Here is a 20,395-nt window from a genome sequence, read left to right as displayed (position 1 = left end):
TGAACTATTGTTTTATATTATCAGTTGCCTGAAGAAAATTCTCATGAGACAGATGGAACAGTGTTTGCAGCAACATTTATCTGCAGACTGAAATGATTGCCATGCACATGTAGAATGTTGTTTCGATTAATTCCCAAAAGCCCTGGTATTGAAGGATTCTCTAGAATTTTGCAGTTATCCAAAGCTTCTAGGAATAGACAAGAGGGACCATGTGGTTTTATGATGGGATCAGCTTACTTGGTCAGGTTTGGAAAATGTTTATGATTGAGCAACTCTCTTTTCAACACACATTTTCTCCAACTTAACCTCAAAGGAGGTGTCAGGCACATCCATCATGGTCTTTTGTTGAAACAAAATTTCAAGAAGTTGCCCCCCACGAAGAAGAGGGAGGAAAATCAAGAGATGATGGTGGGGGATGTTTTGATTCTCTGATCTAGATGAGTTCATAAACAAAGGTGGTGTTGTTGAATACATATTACCTACCTACCTACCTATCTACTTAACCACCCATCCACCTACTAATCTACCTACCCATGCACCAGGTGAGGTGCATGGGTAGGTGCTTCCATAAGGCATGTGCTTCCATAAGCACTACATTCATACACTCATACTTGCACACATTTATAGTATAATTGAAGAAAACATAGAACTACAATTTAGAAATCCAAAATTATTTGTGTATTAAAAATTGGCCGTTTTGTTATTGCCACACATGGTAGCTATAAGTGCCGGATATGTTGGAGCCAATTTGGTTTCCTTAAACTTAAATTTTGGTTAAGATTGTCTGGCCTTCGGCCATGCACCTTTATTTTGAACTTTGGTTAAAATTTGCTGGCCTTGGTCCATGGACTTTTATTTTGACACAGCCTTTGGTCACCTGGTCAGTCACCTGATCAGGTAAAGACGGCTGCTCCCACATGGCAGTTTGCCTCAGTCAGTCTCAGTTAGCCAAGAAGATAATAGTGATATTGTTTTTTACCGCTTCAAGCTTACAATTTGGATTGGCTGCCACCCCCCTCTCTCTCCTTGCCTGCCTGTTCTTGCCTCCCTACCTCTGCCATGCTTGCCTCCATGTTGGACATTCTTCCTCCATCTCCAACAAGGTATGAGCAACACCTGTACACAATGTTTTAAGACAAGTGTGTGACAACAACTATACAACATCTAACCCTGGAAATAATTGAATTGAAACTGACACTTACATATCTACCTACCAACCTACTTGCCTACCTTTTTTTTGTATTTGATGGCGCACAAATCAAAATTCTGTCCTAACATATACAGGACAGTATTGAACTTTTTTATATATATATATATATAATACTTTTTTTCCATGAATATGATGTTTTGAAGACGGCATATCAAGAATGACCCAAAACTGTATTTATCCGTAGGGATAAACCCTTAAATGTTGTTTTTCAACTTGAAATGTTATGTTTTTTAACCTAAACATTGGGAACATTTGGTTTTGTCTTTGGGTCATATTTTGCCTGACGGTCAAAAATCACAGTGGCATGTTTGGTGACTGACTAGTGACTACAAAACGCGCACTCACAGATGTGGATACAAATGTCTTAGAATGATTTAAAATGTTTTAGGGCAGATGTACTTACTAAATATTCATCAAAAGGACTATTAAAAATACAAATAAGGGCGGAGGACACGCAACTGCATTTACTGTGAAGAATTCTATTAATATACGGTGAATTTACAGCAGTCTATTAGTGTAGTTTGTAATAATCATAAATTACTGTTAAACAGTCATCCTTGCAGGTAAAGTAATGTCATTATTAGGCATTTAATACAATAAATTATTAGACATTTAATACAATAAATCTACAAAAGTGAAATGATCACTCAGATTTGTGATCAAAATTTGAGGAAAATGGGATTTGTGCATGGAGAAACAGTTTCTGCTCACAAAAATGGGAGCTAAAACAAATGTGTTGCATTCATATCATTGTTTGTGTATATAAAACTGATCATCGCCATTTAGAGACAACTACACCGTTTCCTTTGGGGGGGAATGCATCAGAAATTCAAATTAATTGGAAGTTAGCCAGCATCTTGAACAAACTGTTTGACTTTTGAGGTTTCCGTGGTTTTACAGTAGTTGTTATTTGAACAAATTTAATCCACTGAAGTTAACAAACATGACAGATGTATCTTGACTCACCACTTGACTTTAAATCCATCAAGCTGAGCTCAATGACAAACATTGTTTATCCTGGATTTGTTACAACCATTCTAAACTCAAAATAAGACCTTCAAGGAAAAATAAGAAAATGAAGTTTTTCCAAGTGACGTGTGTTTTACACTCTTCAGAGGTGTGTTTAAAATGTTGTCATTGAGCTTGTGGCTTTGCGTCATTTCATGTGAGGTATTCACACACACTGGTGTTAGCTATCCCCAATGGAACAATAACTGTCAGTTTCAACATTCATTTGGAGCACTTTGAATATGTGCATAGGCCAAAAAGGATCACACAGTTTCACTTTTACTGTAATCTTCAGTTCGGTCAAGTGTTGTTGTGATCACAGGATATTTTAGAATGTTTTCATATTTAGTAAGTTCCCTTTCATCCATTTCTCTTTGGTAAACTCTGCTCCCTAGCTCCAGTATTATGGCGGCCATATGCTACATATGTTTCTGGGACAAATGCCAGAGTTGAGGAAGAGAGTTGTATTCACATTTATGGTGCCAAGAAACACACCAGTGTGTTGCTTTAGACACAGACTCATGTCAAAGGGAAAAAAAAGTGTTTAGCCATGTAGTAATGGTATTCCCCATGCATATTGCTCAATAGATGACCAAATACATATGCCATTAAATTCAAATTGCCATTGCTGTGTTCCTAAGAGTCATGTTCCCATTTGTAATTGTTCAGAATGTTTTTGTAGATTGGATGTATGTACTCTGTGAAGTGAAATTGCAGAACACCGTTGACATTTTGGAAGTATTAAAGTAATTTTATTATGAACTCTGTCAATCTTGAGTCATGCAAAGTAAAGATTTGAGCTACAATCGTGACCCCCCCCCCCCCCCACACACACACACACACACACTCGCATGCACTTCCAAAATCTGCATTCCTGCTAATGATGTCTCTCAATCACATTTAAAACAAACCAAGGATTGAAAGCGCCAATGCCATGCTAGCAACTTAACACACACGTTTTAAAAAGTTTATATTGTTAGCTTTAGAAGGTTCTTCATCCATTTTCTATACCACGTATACTTTTTATTGTTATGGGTGGGCTGTAGCCTAAAGTATCTCAGCAAACACTGGGCAAGAGGCGACATACTACCTGGACTGGGCATCAGCGAATTGCGACAAGTACTTGCACTCAAATTCACAACTCATCTTGCACGCGTATGTTTGGAAGGTTGGAGTAAGTCGAAGCACCTGAAGAAAGCCCAGAGAAGCAAAGGGAGAGCATTTCAACTCCACACAAGAAGGCCGGAGCTGAGATTTTAAACTCTGACCTCTTTCTTTTGATGACATCATTTTGAGCAGAAACTTGAAATTGTTAGTAATACAATTTCAATGAGAAAATGTTGTTGCTCAGTTTCAGTTTCTCATTTCATCATTCGCCACCCAACTTTTGTTTCCCACAGAACTGTCTGACTGGAACAAATGACCCTGGTTTGAAACTCATGTTTCTTAGAGATAATGGAGTATAATTTACATCACCTCAGCAGTATTTTGCACCTATTATGACCGCAAGCCACACTATATTTTAGTCTCATTTTGACATTGCTGACAAAAATAATACATAAATCCTTTTTATTGCCATAGTGATAGCCAAAATAATCAAAAACCACATTTCTTTGTTATTTTTTTTAGTTTATTTGCCTGACCTGAGCGTTCTGTCACACCGGTCTTGCTTCTGCAAAGTCACTTTTTCACCATTCTCACTCCAATTCACACTGTCACAGTGTGGGAAGTTAGGATATGAACATAATCATTGTATCTTTAAAGTGGTATGTGCTGAACGGGTGGCCCCTTCAAAAACGTAATCCAGTTATCTTCAGTACAGTACACTAAAAAATACAATAAAATAAAATCTCCAGTACAGTACACTAACAAATACAATAAAATAAAATCTCCTATGATACAAAAATACTACATGTTTCCAAAGCAGTTTGGATTGATCATGATGAGATCCAGTGGGTTTGGAATGGTTTTCATAAGAGTGCCCTTTGTCATTTACTCATCAAATATAAAAATGTGTGTGACACAGAAAGACCATTATTCAAAATACTGAATGTGTTAACAGGCCTCTGCAATGGAAAACTGGTTATAAATGTCTTATTATTTCGCAATTGACTAATCTTCCCTTTTTTGTACACAAGAAAAAGATAATAATGATGGCGCCGCTGCTGTAAGAGGCTGCAATTTGTGAATTCATCACAGTAGTCAAGGGGATTTTTTTTGCTTTGTCAAAGTTTCTCTGTTGCCATGAGTTCACTGTAGTGTTCTGCTTATAACATGTCAGCACTCAAAGAAACAAATTAAAGCCTCTGGCATGAAAATCTGAATTGCAACATTTCTTTTTGGTCAACATTTTTGTATTCACGGATGAGCAAAAACAAAACTACTTTTCAAATTTAAGCGCTGCGTATTATGATAGTGATGCAAACTCCAACTACAATAACAGCATGTGTGTAAATTGCTTTTCTTTTATGATATTTTGATACAACTTCATCACACAATTGTTGTATTGTTAGCTGAATGTATTTTGTGGAGGTAAGAGACAGAAAATTAATCAAACCCAGTTGGTCTGTCATCCATTACGTATATCTTGAAAAGCGCTAATTGGAAATGTGAGCTTTGTGAGAGAAAGTTGTAAGAGAGAAAACAGCCACCCTCCATGCTGAAGTATGAGAAAATTGTGCCTCGTAGTATCTGGATTTGAAAATGCAAACATGTCAATCATGTACAGCCACAATGTAGCAATCTACATTTAAAAGTTGAATGCCTGACTCCTATGAGACACACACTGCAGCAGACAGCAAATGGCTTTTCACTTGAGCTTTTCCACCTGTTAAGGCCCTCAAAGCGCTCCGGATAGCAAATTATTCTTAAACTAGAAATTTGGTGTGTTGCTAGAAATCCTTATCATTGTGATCAAACTAAGCTAAAAAAAAAAACTGTTTGCACGCAACCTTCAAAGCACCAACTACAAATAAAGGCATTATGTACCGGATTTTCCACACTATAAGGCGCACTGGATTATAAAGCGCACCTTCAATGAACGGCCCATTTTAAAACTTTGTCCATATATAAGGCGCACCGGATTATTAGGTGCACCTTCAATGAATGGCCCATTTTAAAACTTTGCCCATATATGATATATACATTTGGCCCGCGGGCCGGACTTTGGACACGCCTGCTGTAGTGGCTCAATATTGGTCCATATATAAGGCGCACCTGATTATAAGGCGCACTGTCGGCTTTTGAGAAAATTGGAGGTTTTTAGGTGCGCCTTATAGTGCGGAAAATATGTTTCCTCTAATGAACAAGACTTAAGCCTGTTGCAATAGCTTGCTTGAGCGCTATTGTTGTTGTAGTAACAATCATTTTACTGTACCTACTATTAAATGTAAAAGTTGCACATGGAAAAGAGACTGACATAAAAACCTTGCTGAAAACCTCAGCCATCTAACCCAGGCACTTATTCGCTGTTTACAATATAAAGTGAGCTCAAAAACACATGAAAGACAAAGTACAAAGTGCTTAAATCACTTCTCTAACCACATGCACATTAACACTCTCTGAACAGGTGTATCCATCCTCCCATGAGACACACTCGGGCCAAAATAACTAGAACAAATGGCTGCAAAACCAATAAAACAGAACAGCCTCTGTAGTTGCTATTTCACTGCCTTGTCTAGACAGAATCCATTATTCTCAGACAAGGTTCGTAAATCTGGAAAAATAATTGTTAGTTTGTATGATTTTGGATTATGTCATTTGCGTTCACTTAGACTACCTTTGACAGCTGGAACACAGAATATTATAATAATACGAGATAATATCAAGAACAAATGTTTTGGTGTACCAGACCACACCTACAGAATGTGAAAATGGAACAAATTAGGGAGTCACTGCTCCTCACTTTCCAAGATTATATCTATCTCTAGAACATGTCTGTGGGAATTTGTGTCATTAGTTCGTTCGCTCATTCATCCGTTCGTTCATTCATTCATTCATTCAGAAGAGTATTTGTAAGGTCAGTGGTCACTGATATTGGAAGAAAAGGCCTGGCTCACAATTCACAGATGTTACTAAAGCCAAGTTTTTCATGTTTTTTCATGTCAAATTCATCCAATAATACCATTTATACGTAGACCTTGCTTTGTGCACTGGGGCAAACTGATGCAGGTACGGGGGGAAAAAAACTCTCCCGATTGACGAAAGTACTGACTGGGTTGTGTCAATACTTTGGACCTTATAGGGTGGGCTCAGTCTGTCTCAGGGATTCTTGTTCTCATCACTAAAGATGGGTGTGACTGTTTTCTTAAGGCCCTTTGGCCCCAGAGCGGTATTGTGCAAAGACTACTTTTTGTGACCGTATCTTTATCTTTGTATGGAGCCCCAAATTTGACTGGACACATCTGCTTCAGTGTTGCTACCTCGATTTGTAGCTCTTCCTCAAACGGTGCCGTTTGACTTGTCTCTGCAGTACAGGCCAGATTTTGATTTTCTCCTGAGCATTGTTCTCTCTAAACTGTGCACATGCGCAATAGCACACTGCTCTCACCCTCTCAGCGCAATAAATACAAATAAAAATAAAACAATATATAATTATTTTAAAAAAAAATATATATATATATATATATATTTATTTATTTATTTATTTATTTATTATGTAATTGTATAGATAAAACACTACAGACAAACCCTAGCAACAAGAGCCCAACACATGGAGTCAATTGGCAAACAATGAAGCCTTTCAAATCCACTTGTATATACTCAGAAGAGTAAAGCAATTTTCCAGGTCAGATCGTTTGGGTCAGACGATATGGAAAATAGAATGGCATCAATTCTCATCAATTTGTTGGATGGAAAAGTGCTTCCTGGTTGTTGGAAGATGACGTTAAGAACAGATAGATGGAGCCAGAGGGGAGACTGTTCCATTGACGACATAATGACTCAGTCAGCAAAAATATTTTTTTCTAGAGATTTGATCCAGAGCGGAGTACATCAGCCCCACCTGCTTTCTCATTTGACATCAAGGCCTTGGATATATTTATTCATTAATTTACCTTCTGTCAGTATTGACGCTGGAAAATTGCAAGAACGAGTCAGATTCGTCTGAATCTGACCAACAAAATACTGCGTTGTACTGCGATATCCCCAATACAGCCAACAATCGCAGTGTGTTCCGCAAACGTCTGCACTTTGCAGAACTCAGTTGTGCTGGAAGTCAGAGGTGGAAGAGGAAGCGAGAGAGCACTGTTCCCTGCAGTCCTCCCACGCTGCTCCTCACTGTGCATGACATACAGCCTCCTATGGGCACATACTGAGGTCTGCCCATCAGGTAGTCCATGATCGATGCCCTCACCTTCTCCTGATATGCAAATTGTAAAGGATCGAGAGCATGCCGAACCTGAGGCCTGAGGTGGTGAAGCAGCAATCGCTCCAGAGACTTCATCATGTGTGAAGTCAGCGCGACTGGACCGAAGTCATTCAGCTCCACAGATCGTGATTTCTTTGCGACCTAGGTCTGGACCTGGATTATTATTTTTTTAGCATCTGAACTTTAATTGATTGTGACTGCTGACATTTCAGAAGTTTCAAATAATAAATATCAAGACGTATAATTTAGCAACACAGAACCAAAATGCCTTACTTATGAACATTTTGTTCTTGGCTTTACATATCCTAATTATGTGGTTTATCAGATCTGCAACAAAAGTGTGGAAAAACGACCCATCAACTCGCCGCCACTCTGCAAAATCTGAGGCTAGTACAAGAACTTCTTGCAGTGAGGGTGCCTCTGCAGGCCTCAAGTTGGACCACACACATAAATAGACTGTGAAGGTAGTCTACATGGATTGCGCAAAGAACGGCAGCTTTAAATTAAAGTGACATACGAACAATAAGTGCAAAATTGTGGATGGAAATAATTCAACTGTCTCTGCAAGAATAACGAGCTGCCCTATAACTACAAGACCTCAACGTATTCCACAAACCTCACGACAAAGCTTAAAATGAGACACATGGCTGCATTGTGTCCAACACGTGTGCATTGCAATTTTGACCAGTTCATGAATTTTATTATGACTCCTATCATTGTTTTCCATTACTTGTCACAGATGATCCTGTAGGAGAAAAGAGGGAAATGCCAATGCCTTTACACTTTATACCCAAACTGGTCTTTCCCAGCTTCTGTGACAAATTAAACCCCCACGCAGGTTGATGGTGGGTAGGACAAAATATACTGCTGGAATTTCATGAGTTCATCAAGTTTTTCCGTAATACCGGTACTTTCACATCAATGTTGTTACATGCACTAACTCTACTGGGATGTAAAATCCAAGCCACTAAAATACAGTATATACAATGGATAAACATACTAATATGTACGGATTTTTTGTTTTGATTTGAGGATGACGGACGGCGGCATAATGCAATAGCTGACAAGGAAAGTGGCACACAAGGACACACAACATATGATATGTTTACGTGACACAGATGGGAGAAAAATAACAAACCACACACAAATCATGAAATAAGATACAGCTGAACAGGACACAAGGGGAGGTAAGGAGTGTCCTGGCTGAGATGCAGAGTGGAAAGGCCAGTTTCGCCAAAGTGGATCTAAACAAACCTAGACAATATAACTCCAGATAGCTCCACTTGGAAAAGTCCATCCTCAAATTAATTTATGAACTAACAGCCCAACAAATTGGACTCCCACCGTTTCATTTTTAATATATAATATATATTTTTTATTCTTACTTCTTTTTGGTTCAGTGGGTAGAGTGGTTGTCAACTCAAAGGTTTTGGGATCAATCCTCAACTCTGATGACCATGTCGAAGTGTCTGTGGCAAGACACTGACACGGTAGCCTTCCACTGGTGTATGAATATTTGTGTGAATTTTTGCAGAATATCTTTAATTATCATCATTATTATCGATATGTCACTTGTGTTGCATGCGCCCAACGTCCGTATAGGCAACGTAGGTTCAATTCCCACTCACTGACTATGTGACTCGCCCATCTATCTCAAAATGGGTCCCGTCCAGAATGCTGTCTCCTTTTCGCCTAAATACAGCTTGGATAGGCTCCACCGCCCTGAACATACGTAAATAAATAAATACACAATAAAAATGCATATTCCAGTAGACAGTAATTTTAGAAATAAATAAATTCAGTTCACGCCGGCGCGGTGAAACACTGGTTAGCACATCCCCTCACAGTTCAGAAGTGCGGGGTTTGATTCCGACTCCAGCCTTCCTGTATGAAGTTTGCATGTTCTTCCTGTGCCTGCGTGTTTTTTTTTTGCTCATTTCCTCGTACATTCCAAAAACATGCATAGTGGTCAAATTGACCACTCCAGATTGTCCGTAAGTGTAAATGTGTGTGATAGCTTGTTCGTCTGTGTGTCCTGCAGTTGGCTGGCAACCAGTTCAGGGTGTCCTCCGCCTGCTAAGTCAGCTGGGATAGGCTCCTGCGTGTCTGCGATCCTTGTGAGAAACGGTTCAGATAATGGATGGATAATTTCAGTTCACAATATAAATCTTTGCATCTTGGGTATACGTATATCCTGAGTAATTTGCAGAAATTATCCTCAAATTAGTGTCATGAATATAAATGTGGAAATTAAAATTGACTGTACTGCAGCTTCATTTAAGTGATTTAGGTAAAGGAGCACAACCACAATGTCTCACTTAGACATAGTATTTATATGTTGCTGTCTTGTATGGTCAATATAACACAATACTAAATGGATAGGGAAGAGAGTTCAGAAAAAAAGTGGAAGCCAGTTACATTTTGTCATAGACAGCTGGAGGATACAAATAACATATAAACAGTCCTCCACCAAATGTGAAGGACTTACTTACAGCCCACATAAATATTGCACTACAGTATTATAAACCAAAGCATGATGTAGAGTGCAGACTTCCACCAAGGGTGGACATTAAAGTAAATTATTTGGTCCTATTTTAGCAGATACTATAACTTTGAGAAAGAAATAGTCAAATATGCAGAATATACGAGATCTTCTATCAAGTTGCTACTTTGCACCTGCACATGACTCTCTCGCAATTTTTTGGGGGGTGTTCAAATAACATCAAAACATAACTGACATGCATTGTTTACCTGTATGATTTTTTTCCTTTTTTTTACTTGATATAAATATTAATAAATAATGTTAATAAACAATAATAAGCCGAACTTTAACAGACAGTCCAGCTCTCATAGACAAGGCAAGGCATGTTTATATATATTGCGCAACATGGTTCAATTGTGCAAGCATATGTGTGTGTAGTTGGTGCTCTGTGGACTTAATTGTGTTTCAATTTACTGTTTTCACTGTCTTTGCGGTCGTCCCATTGCTCAATGTGAAATGCACTATGTAAATAAAGTTGTATCGTATTGTATCGTATTAAATGAAACAGGCACATACTAGTATATATCTGTATGTTGTTTTTTAGTTAATGTTTATTATTGATTTACCAAAATGTATGATACATCATATTCTAAGCAGACTACATTTGCCATCACTTACTAATAGGAGTAGTGGAATCCAAATCATTTTTTTTTTCTATTTTATTTTATTTTTTAAAGGATTGCATCTCAAGTTTCATTTCTCTACTAATACTGGGTTTGGTACCGACTCCACACTTAATTTCAAAGTGTGATGAATGATGTGGTTTATATCCAGCTGGCTCTATGTTTTACCATCGACATAAACACCCTTTTTAGGAAGTAAAACAAAAAGTGTTGATTTACAACATCAAGTCATTTTGGTCCTGAGCAACAATCCACAACAAAACACACCTATTGACATCAGAATCTGAGTCAGCAATGAAACTGCTGTCACAAGCACCTCTGCATGCATTGACATCAGCTAATATCCATCATTCTGACAAAACGTTGTGTGTGGGAGTGGGACATATGCCCAGATACAGATGAACAAAAACAACCATCAAGCTGTAAATGCAAAGTTAAAGCTCTGCTAGGCACCCCTGCACAAGCAACACTTACAGCAGTGGTAATATCCCTGATTCTTTCCAGTTTTGTTGTGCAACAATCGTCTCTTGTGTGCCTCTGAGCTATCTGCTTATGACTTTCACCTGTGTGTAGTTTGCTCTGTTAGCTTTCCTACATCTTATGTGTCTTTGCCAAGCCCTTGTGTTTCTTTTTGTACAGTCTAAAACATTGCATTGATCACTTAGTTTTTATATCATTTAAAAACATCCCCCCCCCTCATAGAATACATCTCTCAACTCTGCAGCAAAAGGAACCAATGTTTATTTTAAAAGTGAAAAAAGAATCCTGTAACTGGTGTGCAATGGATACAATTTAAAGCCAACACATGCTTCAAATCAATGTCATTACTGATCATTTGCATGTGAAGACAAACTCCAAATGAGACTATAACAGCTTCATTGAAATAATTCTGGTGGTGGAGCACAGCCGCAATCCATTATTTAAGGATATTTAAGTTATAAGTAGCCCACTCTGACATGTACTGTAGTGATAAATTCTCTGCATTCATGTACTACAAGTGAGAGATCTCATTAAAAAAAGACAGTCAACATTATATGGCTGTGTGTGTGTGTGTGTGTGTGTGTGTGTGTGTGTGTGTGTGTGTGTGTGTGTGTGTGTGTGTGTGTGTGTGTGTGTGTGTGTGTGTGTGTGTGTGTGTGTGTGTGTGTGTGTGTGTGTGTGTGTGTGTGTGTGTGTGCGAGTGTGCGTGCGTGCGTGCGTGTGTTCGTGTCTTAGCCAGAAGAAAGAAACACAAACTTTCCGAAATAACAAGGGTTATTAAAGGAGGCATATAATGGAACGTTGACGTCTTCATTACTTTTACGTATAATATACATGATTTAGTCTTTGGAATCAACAAACAGCAAAAACACATTCATGACATAAAATGTCAAGGACAAAAGTTTAGCTCCATTGACTTTTTGGAGACGAATAAATTAGCAAACATTATTAGTCTCTGATAACTACCACATACTGTAGCTTGGGACGTTTATTGAATGTACAGCGATCTCTTACCACCTATTCACTATTTCACGGGTTTATAAATGATGGGAGAATGACATTTAAATACACACTGGTAATGAAAGCCTCAATCAACAATGGTTCTTCAGTAGAGCATCAGGGCACATGGGATGGCTTCTTAAATGGTGACGCAAAATTTTTAAACCACCCTCCAGAGTGGAAAAGTTGAATACGTTCTGCCACATACACGGCCCCAAACTCGCGTTTACATCTCAAACGTGCCAGTTCAACAAAGGAAACAAACATGTCTGACAACATTCGGGGGTCCTTCTAACGTTTTTTGCAAACTCTTGAAAAATGTTTGCTAGTCGCCATTATTTAGGGTTTGCACAGCTCAGTGACAAAGGGAGATTTTACACATGCGCACATTCATGGTGAAGTAAAATACACAATAGAATTCCACACACTCTTGCGTAACTGTATGGACACAAGTTTTCTCTGATCAACACTTGTCTGAAGGCGGAATAAATAATGGGAACAAGACGGCAATTGCATCTTCTGTTCAGATCGTCACCATATAAACGTAGCCTAAAACACTGAAATCTGAAAACACTTGTAAAGCTTATCCTGACAATTTTACCATGTTGAAGTGACAATTGGAGAAGTCTTGTTTGACATCAGAACTATTTATTCCCCTCTGGACATTCAAACGTTAGTTTCCACTGTATATACCGTATTTTCTGCACCATAAGGCGCACCTTCAATGAATGGCCCATTTTAAAACTTTGTCCATATATAAGGCGCACCGGATTATAAGGTGCACCTTCAATGAATGGCCCATTTTAAAACTTTGTCTATATATAAGATATATACATTTGGCCCGCGGGCCGGACTTTGGACACGCCTGCTGTAGTGGCTCAATATTGGTCCATATATAAGTCCTTATAGTGCGGAAAATACGGTATTTGAAATCCTTCTTGATAATGAGATGTGTTGGTGTAGTTTTCTTGCCTCGAGCTACTCAAGTTGGTGATGGCAAATTGTTCAACAGGCACAGTAACATTACGACAAACACCTCACTCTTGCCACTGTAGCCAAACATGTGCTCACTGGAAGATGTATCACTGGCCAACGTCCAGCCACTGCGTAAGGCCTGCTCAACATCCACAGCTGTTGCCAGTTTCTCGTGTTTGCTCCACAGGTGGGACAAGCAAGTGCGCTCCTGTCCCAGGCATGACTCACAGCAGTCATGGGAACTGAAGCTCATCATGTGGCCTGCATGGCAAAATGAACACAATCAGATATTTTTGGCCACATTCACACATCGTTTAAGTGAGTGCTGTGTTTGACATTTCCATAGTTTTAGGGTACATAATTCTATTTGACTGTACTTCATTATTCTTTAGATTCCATTCACAGGTGTGTGGATTTTTTCGGGACAAAATTACGCTAAGTTAAATGCAATATTTTGAATTGTTTGTAAGATATTAAATCAAATTGGAAATTGTTTCGCCACACTGAAGAAGACTCAGCCAGAGTACTAAATAACAAGGAATAAAACCTACTAGAAGTACCACATCGGCATTTCTGAAATGAACCGACAGGTTCTCAAGGCTTCACGTGTTCACATTTGACACTCATCACAATCGTAAAGATCGGTTGCAAATGTGATCGAGATCTCACACAGTAATTTGGCTGCATACTTCTACACTCAGTAAGGGTGGGATTGCAGCTGGCAAAGAGATTCTCTGTCAAACAAATCAAACCAAAGCTGTGTAAGTTGCAATTTGATCAATTCATGCTGTTGATTGAGTGGACCGCCTGAAGGCAAACACTCTCTTATATTCTGGACAGCTCAACCACTTTAAGAACTACACACACACGCGCGCACGCACGCACATACACATTGTCATAGTGGAGTACCAATCCATTTTTCGTACCCTTTTGGTTTCGTGATGCTGCTGTCAATTATGTTTGAAGCTATCGTCATCATTTGTTTGTTGATTTCTTTATTTTGTTTGTTTGTTTGTTAAATGTTTTAATACATGTCTTAATTGACTTTTTCCTAAAAAGATTATTATAGAGATTATTATTTCATTACTTTTGGTGCTTGGCATATTGAGAAATATCTATCTATCTGTACAATGTACCATTTTTAAGACTGAATTATATATTAAAATCACAACAACTCACAAAATCACAACTCAAAAATGTAAAATGTAGTCCTTCAAATAACGACTTCAGTAAATACTGTAAAAAAACTAAAAAGTATGCTGCATTAAAACATTTTGATCCTACAATATAATTTATCCCAAAATTTACTTAAGCGCAATAAATTATAGTCTGTCTCTCATTATGACACACCTCTAATGAAAAGATACAGAAAGAATCACTGTCCATTATTGCATAATTGTATTTGACCCTAAGAAGCCAATGATTCATGGAAATTGGCTCATCACAAGCATGAACTACAGAGTCTCCTCTCCAACCTAATGGTTTGGAGGAGCCTGTTTGCCACACTGCATAGATGTATTACACTCCCAAGCATACAATGTGACGTCAAACACAGAACACACATGAAAGCACAGCTGTGCAAATTGGGATTCCGGCTTCGTATTTTCCATGAACGCACTGGAGACGGTGACAGCATAGGCCAAATTCAAAATGGTGTGAGTGACTGTGCATGCATGTGTGTGTGTGTGCTTGCTGATTTACTTGCATGTAGCTTAGTACAATTTATGGGAGAGAAATATTAAGCGCGCTAAACAAATATATGATGCCAATGTTTCTCATCAAAACAACTTCGGTAAAGGTTAACTTACATGAGCAATCAATGGAGTGCAACCTTACAGAACATACATTAATTCTCGCCATTCTAATACTGTGCATATTGTGACTCTAAATTCAATTTGATCTTTGCAGTAGCCTCTTTACACAGCTCTCTTGCTTGGCACATGTGCCATCCGTCAGTTTAATGGAAATTTGCTGTGTGGTCTTTCCATAATCCTTAATTCATTACCTCGCTCCTTTACGCTTTTATGCTCTGCGAAGGCTCAAATTAGGATTTAGCCTGCCAACCATTTGTCACATAAAAAGCTGTATAGAAACTGATTCTTGGATGAATAAAATCTCTCCTGTTTCCAATTTAAACTTGCATCATCACTTGTGGTAGCCTCAGCGGTAACGACAAACTCTGTTTTTTAATAAATACTTTGAAAACAGACAGACAACTTGACGATAGAAAGTGGAGCGCTGCTCGTAAAGTCACTCTGCCAGGTCATCTGTCAAAGGAAAAATTAATAGTGGTGTGGTCCCAATCCTTTATCCCCCTCGCAGCAGATAAAAAATGGGGGGGCAGGGGTGTTCGTGTAGCAACGCAATATTACCACAATTGAAGCGAATTCATGTTTTTCTCACAAATATTGAATACCAGGCCATGGCATGACTCTCTTAAGGCTCTTATATTTGTTGATTAATTAATTTTGAAGGCGAATTTGACTCATTGGAGAGCCGCTCACCGCAAATTGGACTTCTGGTATTGTCTATGAAATGTATCTATCTATTGCATAGGCTCGTGTGTTGAATCCTCGGTGGGCCTTTTCAAAAACGTCTGCTTTACTCATTTTTCTACCATGAGGATTTAATCTTAGTGTCATACGACTGAAACAACTTGACATGTATCAAGCGCCAGTCAGACAAAGGTATCAAAGAATCCAGTTACTTTTCAAAGTTGTGGTTGGGGACCACTGCTTTAGAGTACAGTATAACTTCACTATGAATAGTTGATCCACATACAAATCTGACAGACATTACCGTACCTCAACCTAAGATTAGTTGTCCCGACCAAGTCGATGTTGAGTTTAACAGATCTCCACTGCGTGTTGTTTCTTTGTTGCAAAGCTTCTCCGCAGCTTCTGTCAAGGAGTTGCCGCAGCATGTTTCTTTTCACAACACTCACAACACACTGACGACTAAAACCCAAGACAATGAATGGAAATGAATAATACAGTATTGCAAAAAATTGGCAGTCTATCATTCAATCCATATCCAGAAAGTGACAGTTATGTTCCTATGAAAGTGTCACGGGTTCAGATTTATAAAACTTTAGGGGCTCAATTTTCATAGACGGCGCAGCTGCAGTCCAGCATAAAAGCCTTATTGAGCTTGTTTGGGAGTTTGGTGACATGTTTGGCAATCCGGGATGCAGATGGTGGCTCTTTTGACATGTGCTTGGAATATCTGACAGGTGGCAGAAAGTCATCTTAACATTATGCCTGCTGAAACCACATTTTTGGCCACAGTTTTGGCAGAGAGAGTCCAACTTAAATTTTGTGAATTTGATCAGGGAAAAGGCAGACGGGTTCTGTCAGTATATTTTATTCATAAATATGCCAAAAACTTGCGTCGTTGTAGTCATTGTTGAAATCAATGCAATGAACACATAATTATTATTATCTGTGGTGGAAGGCAGTCTCCAATTGCCCACTTCACAGATCATGTGATTTCCTGGGCCAAATTTACATCATCTGCTACCTCTAATCGAATCCTGCAACTCAGAACTGTGGTCAGGCGTAACTTATCCGCTACAAATACGCAATAACCATTAAAAATACCTATTGAACATGATCCATAACCTATAATAACTTCCTTTAAAATCATCTTGTAAGTCCACTTTGTGATTATTCAAATAGCAAGATTCTCCATGTTCTTCTGCATATACTGTGTAGATAATCAATTTGTCTTTAGTAATTCTAGTTTTTAGTATCTGTGTCCATCAAATACATAACTCCCACTATCCAAGCAGTTAGGATTATTACTTGCCACCGTGGGGATTCCAGTTCAAGTTAACTAGTACCGTATTACCCCGTAATTTGCCCCGTGATTTATTGTGTGTCATTTGCAGTGTTAGGTGGTTCATGACAGTGATGGGTTGAATGCGTGCGGTCACGGAAATAAAACAAAGTACACTTAATATTTTAAACCCTCGTGAGGACATGCAGTTCAGAGGATGGATGGATGGTTGACCAGTGCAGCGCATCTGTCCAACGAATCAATAGAGATATAGATTTAATCCTAGTGTTTCACTGTTTCACACCATAAAATCTGAAGAAAGATCACTACAATTTGAAGACATGATCATGTGGAGACATTATGTCTATAGTAGCGACTGTCAGAATTTATGTGCTTTCATATTGGCTGGTTAATGCCATTATGTAACCAAAGAGTTAGTCCAAAGTTAATTTACTAAACATCCCATTTTGTGGTATACTTGAACAGACATTCCCATGTAAATCAGATTCTGGGCAACATTAAATGTTGTCAGTGTGTAAGTCCCAATTGCAGATGTTTGAGAAACATTCTTGGCTCCATCTTTTTGCATTTTCACTAAATCTGTGAGGAACATCCTTAATGTTTATCTTTCTCCCAGACCTCTGCGTGTATTGGCTAGGCACCAACACGCACACACACGTGACACACACACACTCACATAAGGCCTAAGATGATAGCAAACAATAAAAATGATGCATGTTTACCTTTTTACATCAAATTGCGTCCTTAAACAATTCTGGGACATGCCATGCGGCGAGAAGATGGTGTGGGGAGGTAATGATGACTCCTTGGTGGCTGGAATTGACCTTCAGATGACTGGCAGATGTAGGTCAGGCGAACAAGAGAAAGTAGGTCGGAGAGGTCAGGCTGAGATTAAACACTAGCAGGGCGTGTTGCATTTTTTCCCCGAAAGAAAATTTCAGTGCATAGGACCTCTTTCTTGCAACGGCTGGAAGTACAATCTCAGGGCCCTATTGTTATGCAGAATGCAAGTCAGCTATTTTGCTGCTAGACTAAAGTAGCTAGACCAAAGGTAGAATAGGGCGTAATGGGGGCGTTTGCGCCGTTGTGGGACGGACGTTGTCCATTTTCACGGCCAATCCTCATGGCATTCTCCATTGCATCAAAATCAGGGTGTCTGAGTATTTTATTGACATTGTGGAAACAGAAATAGACACGCTGGAGGCTGTGCATGACATTGGCATGTAAACTGCAAGCTCTCCCTTTGTGGATGATGTGTGTCACATGGGCAATGGAGACCACCTTGCATGATTAGAATCTGTTCTGTCATGATCCGTCTTTGATTTCCTTTTGATTAATAACATATGTAATCCTGGTCCTATGTGTTACCCAATCAGCACCCAAACCTTTTGGGTCTTGTCCAGGTGCTCGTCATTGTCTAGCCAGCATCCTGTTTTCTTTCAGTCCTTGTTGGTCCACTGTGTCCCTGTCACATCTAGTTCCTGTTTATTAATCTCCCCATGTTCAAGACAAGACAAGCTGTTTTTCATGTGCTTTCGGGGTTAACGCGATTCACAAATTCGGGACCCCGAAATCTGCGTAAAATCACGATTTAGGTGTACAATGTTGACATTTTTTTTTAAACTTTGTTTTTTTATCAAACGAGCTATACTTTTAACAGAAATCTTTCTGGAGTCTGTCAAGTGTGAGCACAACTTCAGATTTGGATATGAAACACAAACAGTGCCCAGGCGCTGTGACTCCATTCCATGAGACAATGTAATCCCGTGACCCCTTCCTCAGGCTCCTTCCTGACTTTCTTATGACTGTGGACCGCTTTCTTCTTCCCCTTAGTTGCCCCACTTTTTCTGCATTATTTTTTCAACATGCTTTCCCAGCATCATTTTTAACAGTTTAGAAATTTTGAGTAATTATTGCAATATAGCAGCAATGAATAATGATCTGTCTTTCTGTGGCAGTGTGCACTTGGCAAATGTTCATTTTCTACATCTGGTGTGCCACCATGGCAACAGTTAATAACAAGACCTCATGCTTTACTATACATGTACGTATTGTATATCCCATCCATATAGTCATTCTATATCCCAGCAACATATCCCAAAAGGCCAGTCCATTACCTACAAGTTCCAGTGACATCACTGTCAAAGTTCAATGTCTGTACTGTGCCAACCAGCCAGACTACTGAACATTAAGATCATCCGAATTGTAACTGAGCAATGTACTAGTTACCGTTCAACATTAAAAAATGTATCAAAAGAAAAAGGCAGAATTATTAGTCAGTTACAAATGCGAAAAGGGGAAAATCTTCCTTTTCCGTAACTGTCCACTAAGGTTCTTTATGAAACTATGTTGAGAATATTTATAAAATGCGTGTGCAGACATGTGTGACAGAAAGCGAGCGCAGCCAAGAAACACAATATGATCGTTTTGGTTACCTGTTCAATGGACCCGTTTTTTTGTGGGGAAGGGGGCATATAGAAATAGACCAAGCCTCAAGCTTTGACACAAATGTCATATTGTGATTTGACATTACGGGCAAGGTGCTGCATACCTTGCTTATCCTTACCCCAACCATTTATGTTATAATAATAACCACCACCTCTATGTCTCCACGGCCTAATTCAAAATCTGAATGGTAATTTGTTGGAAAGCACTTGTTCGTTCACTGCAATTTTCAGAAGAGACTCTCCCATCTGATTTTGTCTGAGACAATGTACTCCAACTGGTTGCAGCTAATAGACTCTTTACATCACTAATGATCTGATAAACCATCTCAAAAATACACAATATAAACCCATTACAATACTATAATGACACTGGGCAAGATTATCCCTGAGGTGTTCTGGAATTCTGGAAGCATCTTGCGCTGTTCTGTCTTGCCATTTACCACTACATCATTCTGAATAATGGACTCGTAACTTCAATGGCGAAGTATAAAAAGATGTATGCGTAAAATATACAAAGAACAAAACAAGAGAGTCGAGGCCTAAGGTGTTGCTGTTGAAACAGATAAAAAGCCAAATGGAAAAAAAATCCCAGATCTGTTAACTGAACTAAAGTAAACAATTTGAGGTTTTGCATGATGCTATTCAAAACTGTTCGGTGTAACTCCCATATTTCCCCCCCAAATTTCTAAATTGTACGACCTTAGAGGTAACTGATACTCGGTTTGTTCTGTACTGAGACTTCCTGCTTATCCGAGGTCAACTGGGATAGGCTCCAGAAACTTGCGATCCTAATGAGAACAAGCTGTCCTGAAAATTGATGATTGGATTCCACTGTATGCGATCTGTGCCTATAATTTGACAGTGTTCATATTTTATTCACAAGTATCAACAATTGAAAAAGGACAGGAAATGAGATTTCAGTAGGGCATTTTAGTAGGTACAACG

The sequence above is a fragment of the Syngnathus acus genome, chromosome 16 (genome assembly GCF_901709675.1).
Source record: "Syngnathus acus chromosome 16, fSynAcu1.2, whole genome shotgun sequence".
Taxonomy (NCBI): domain Eukaryota; kingdom Metazoa; phylum Chordata; class Actinopteri; order Syngnathiformes; family Syngnathidae; genus Syngnathus; species Syngnathus acus.
This window is presented reverse-complemented; position numbering follows the sequence as displayed.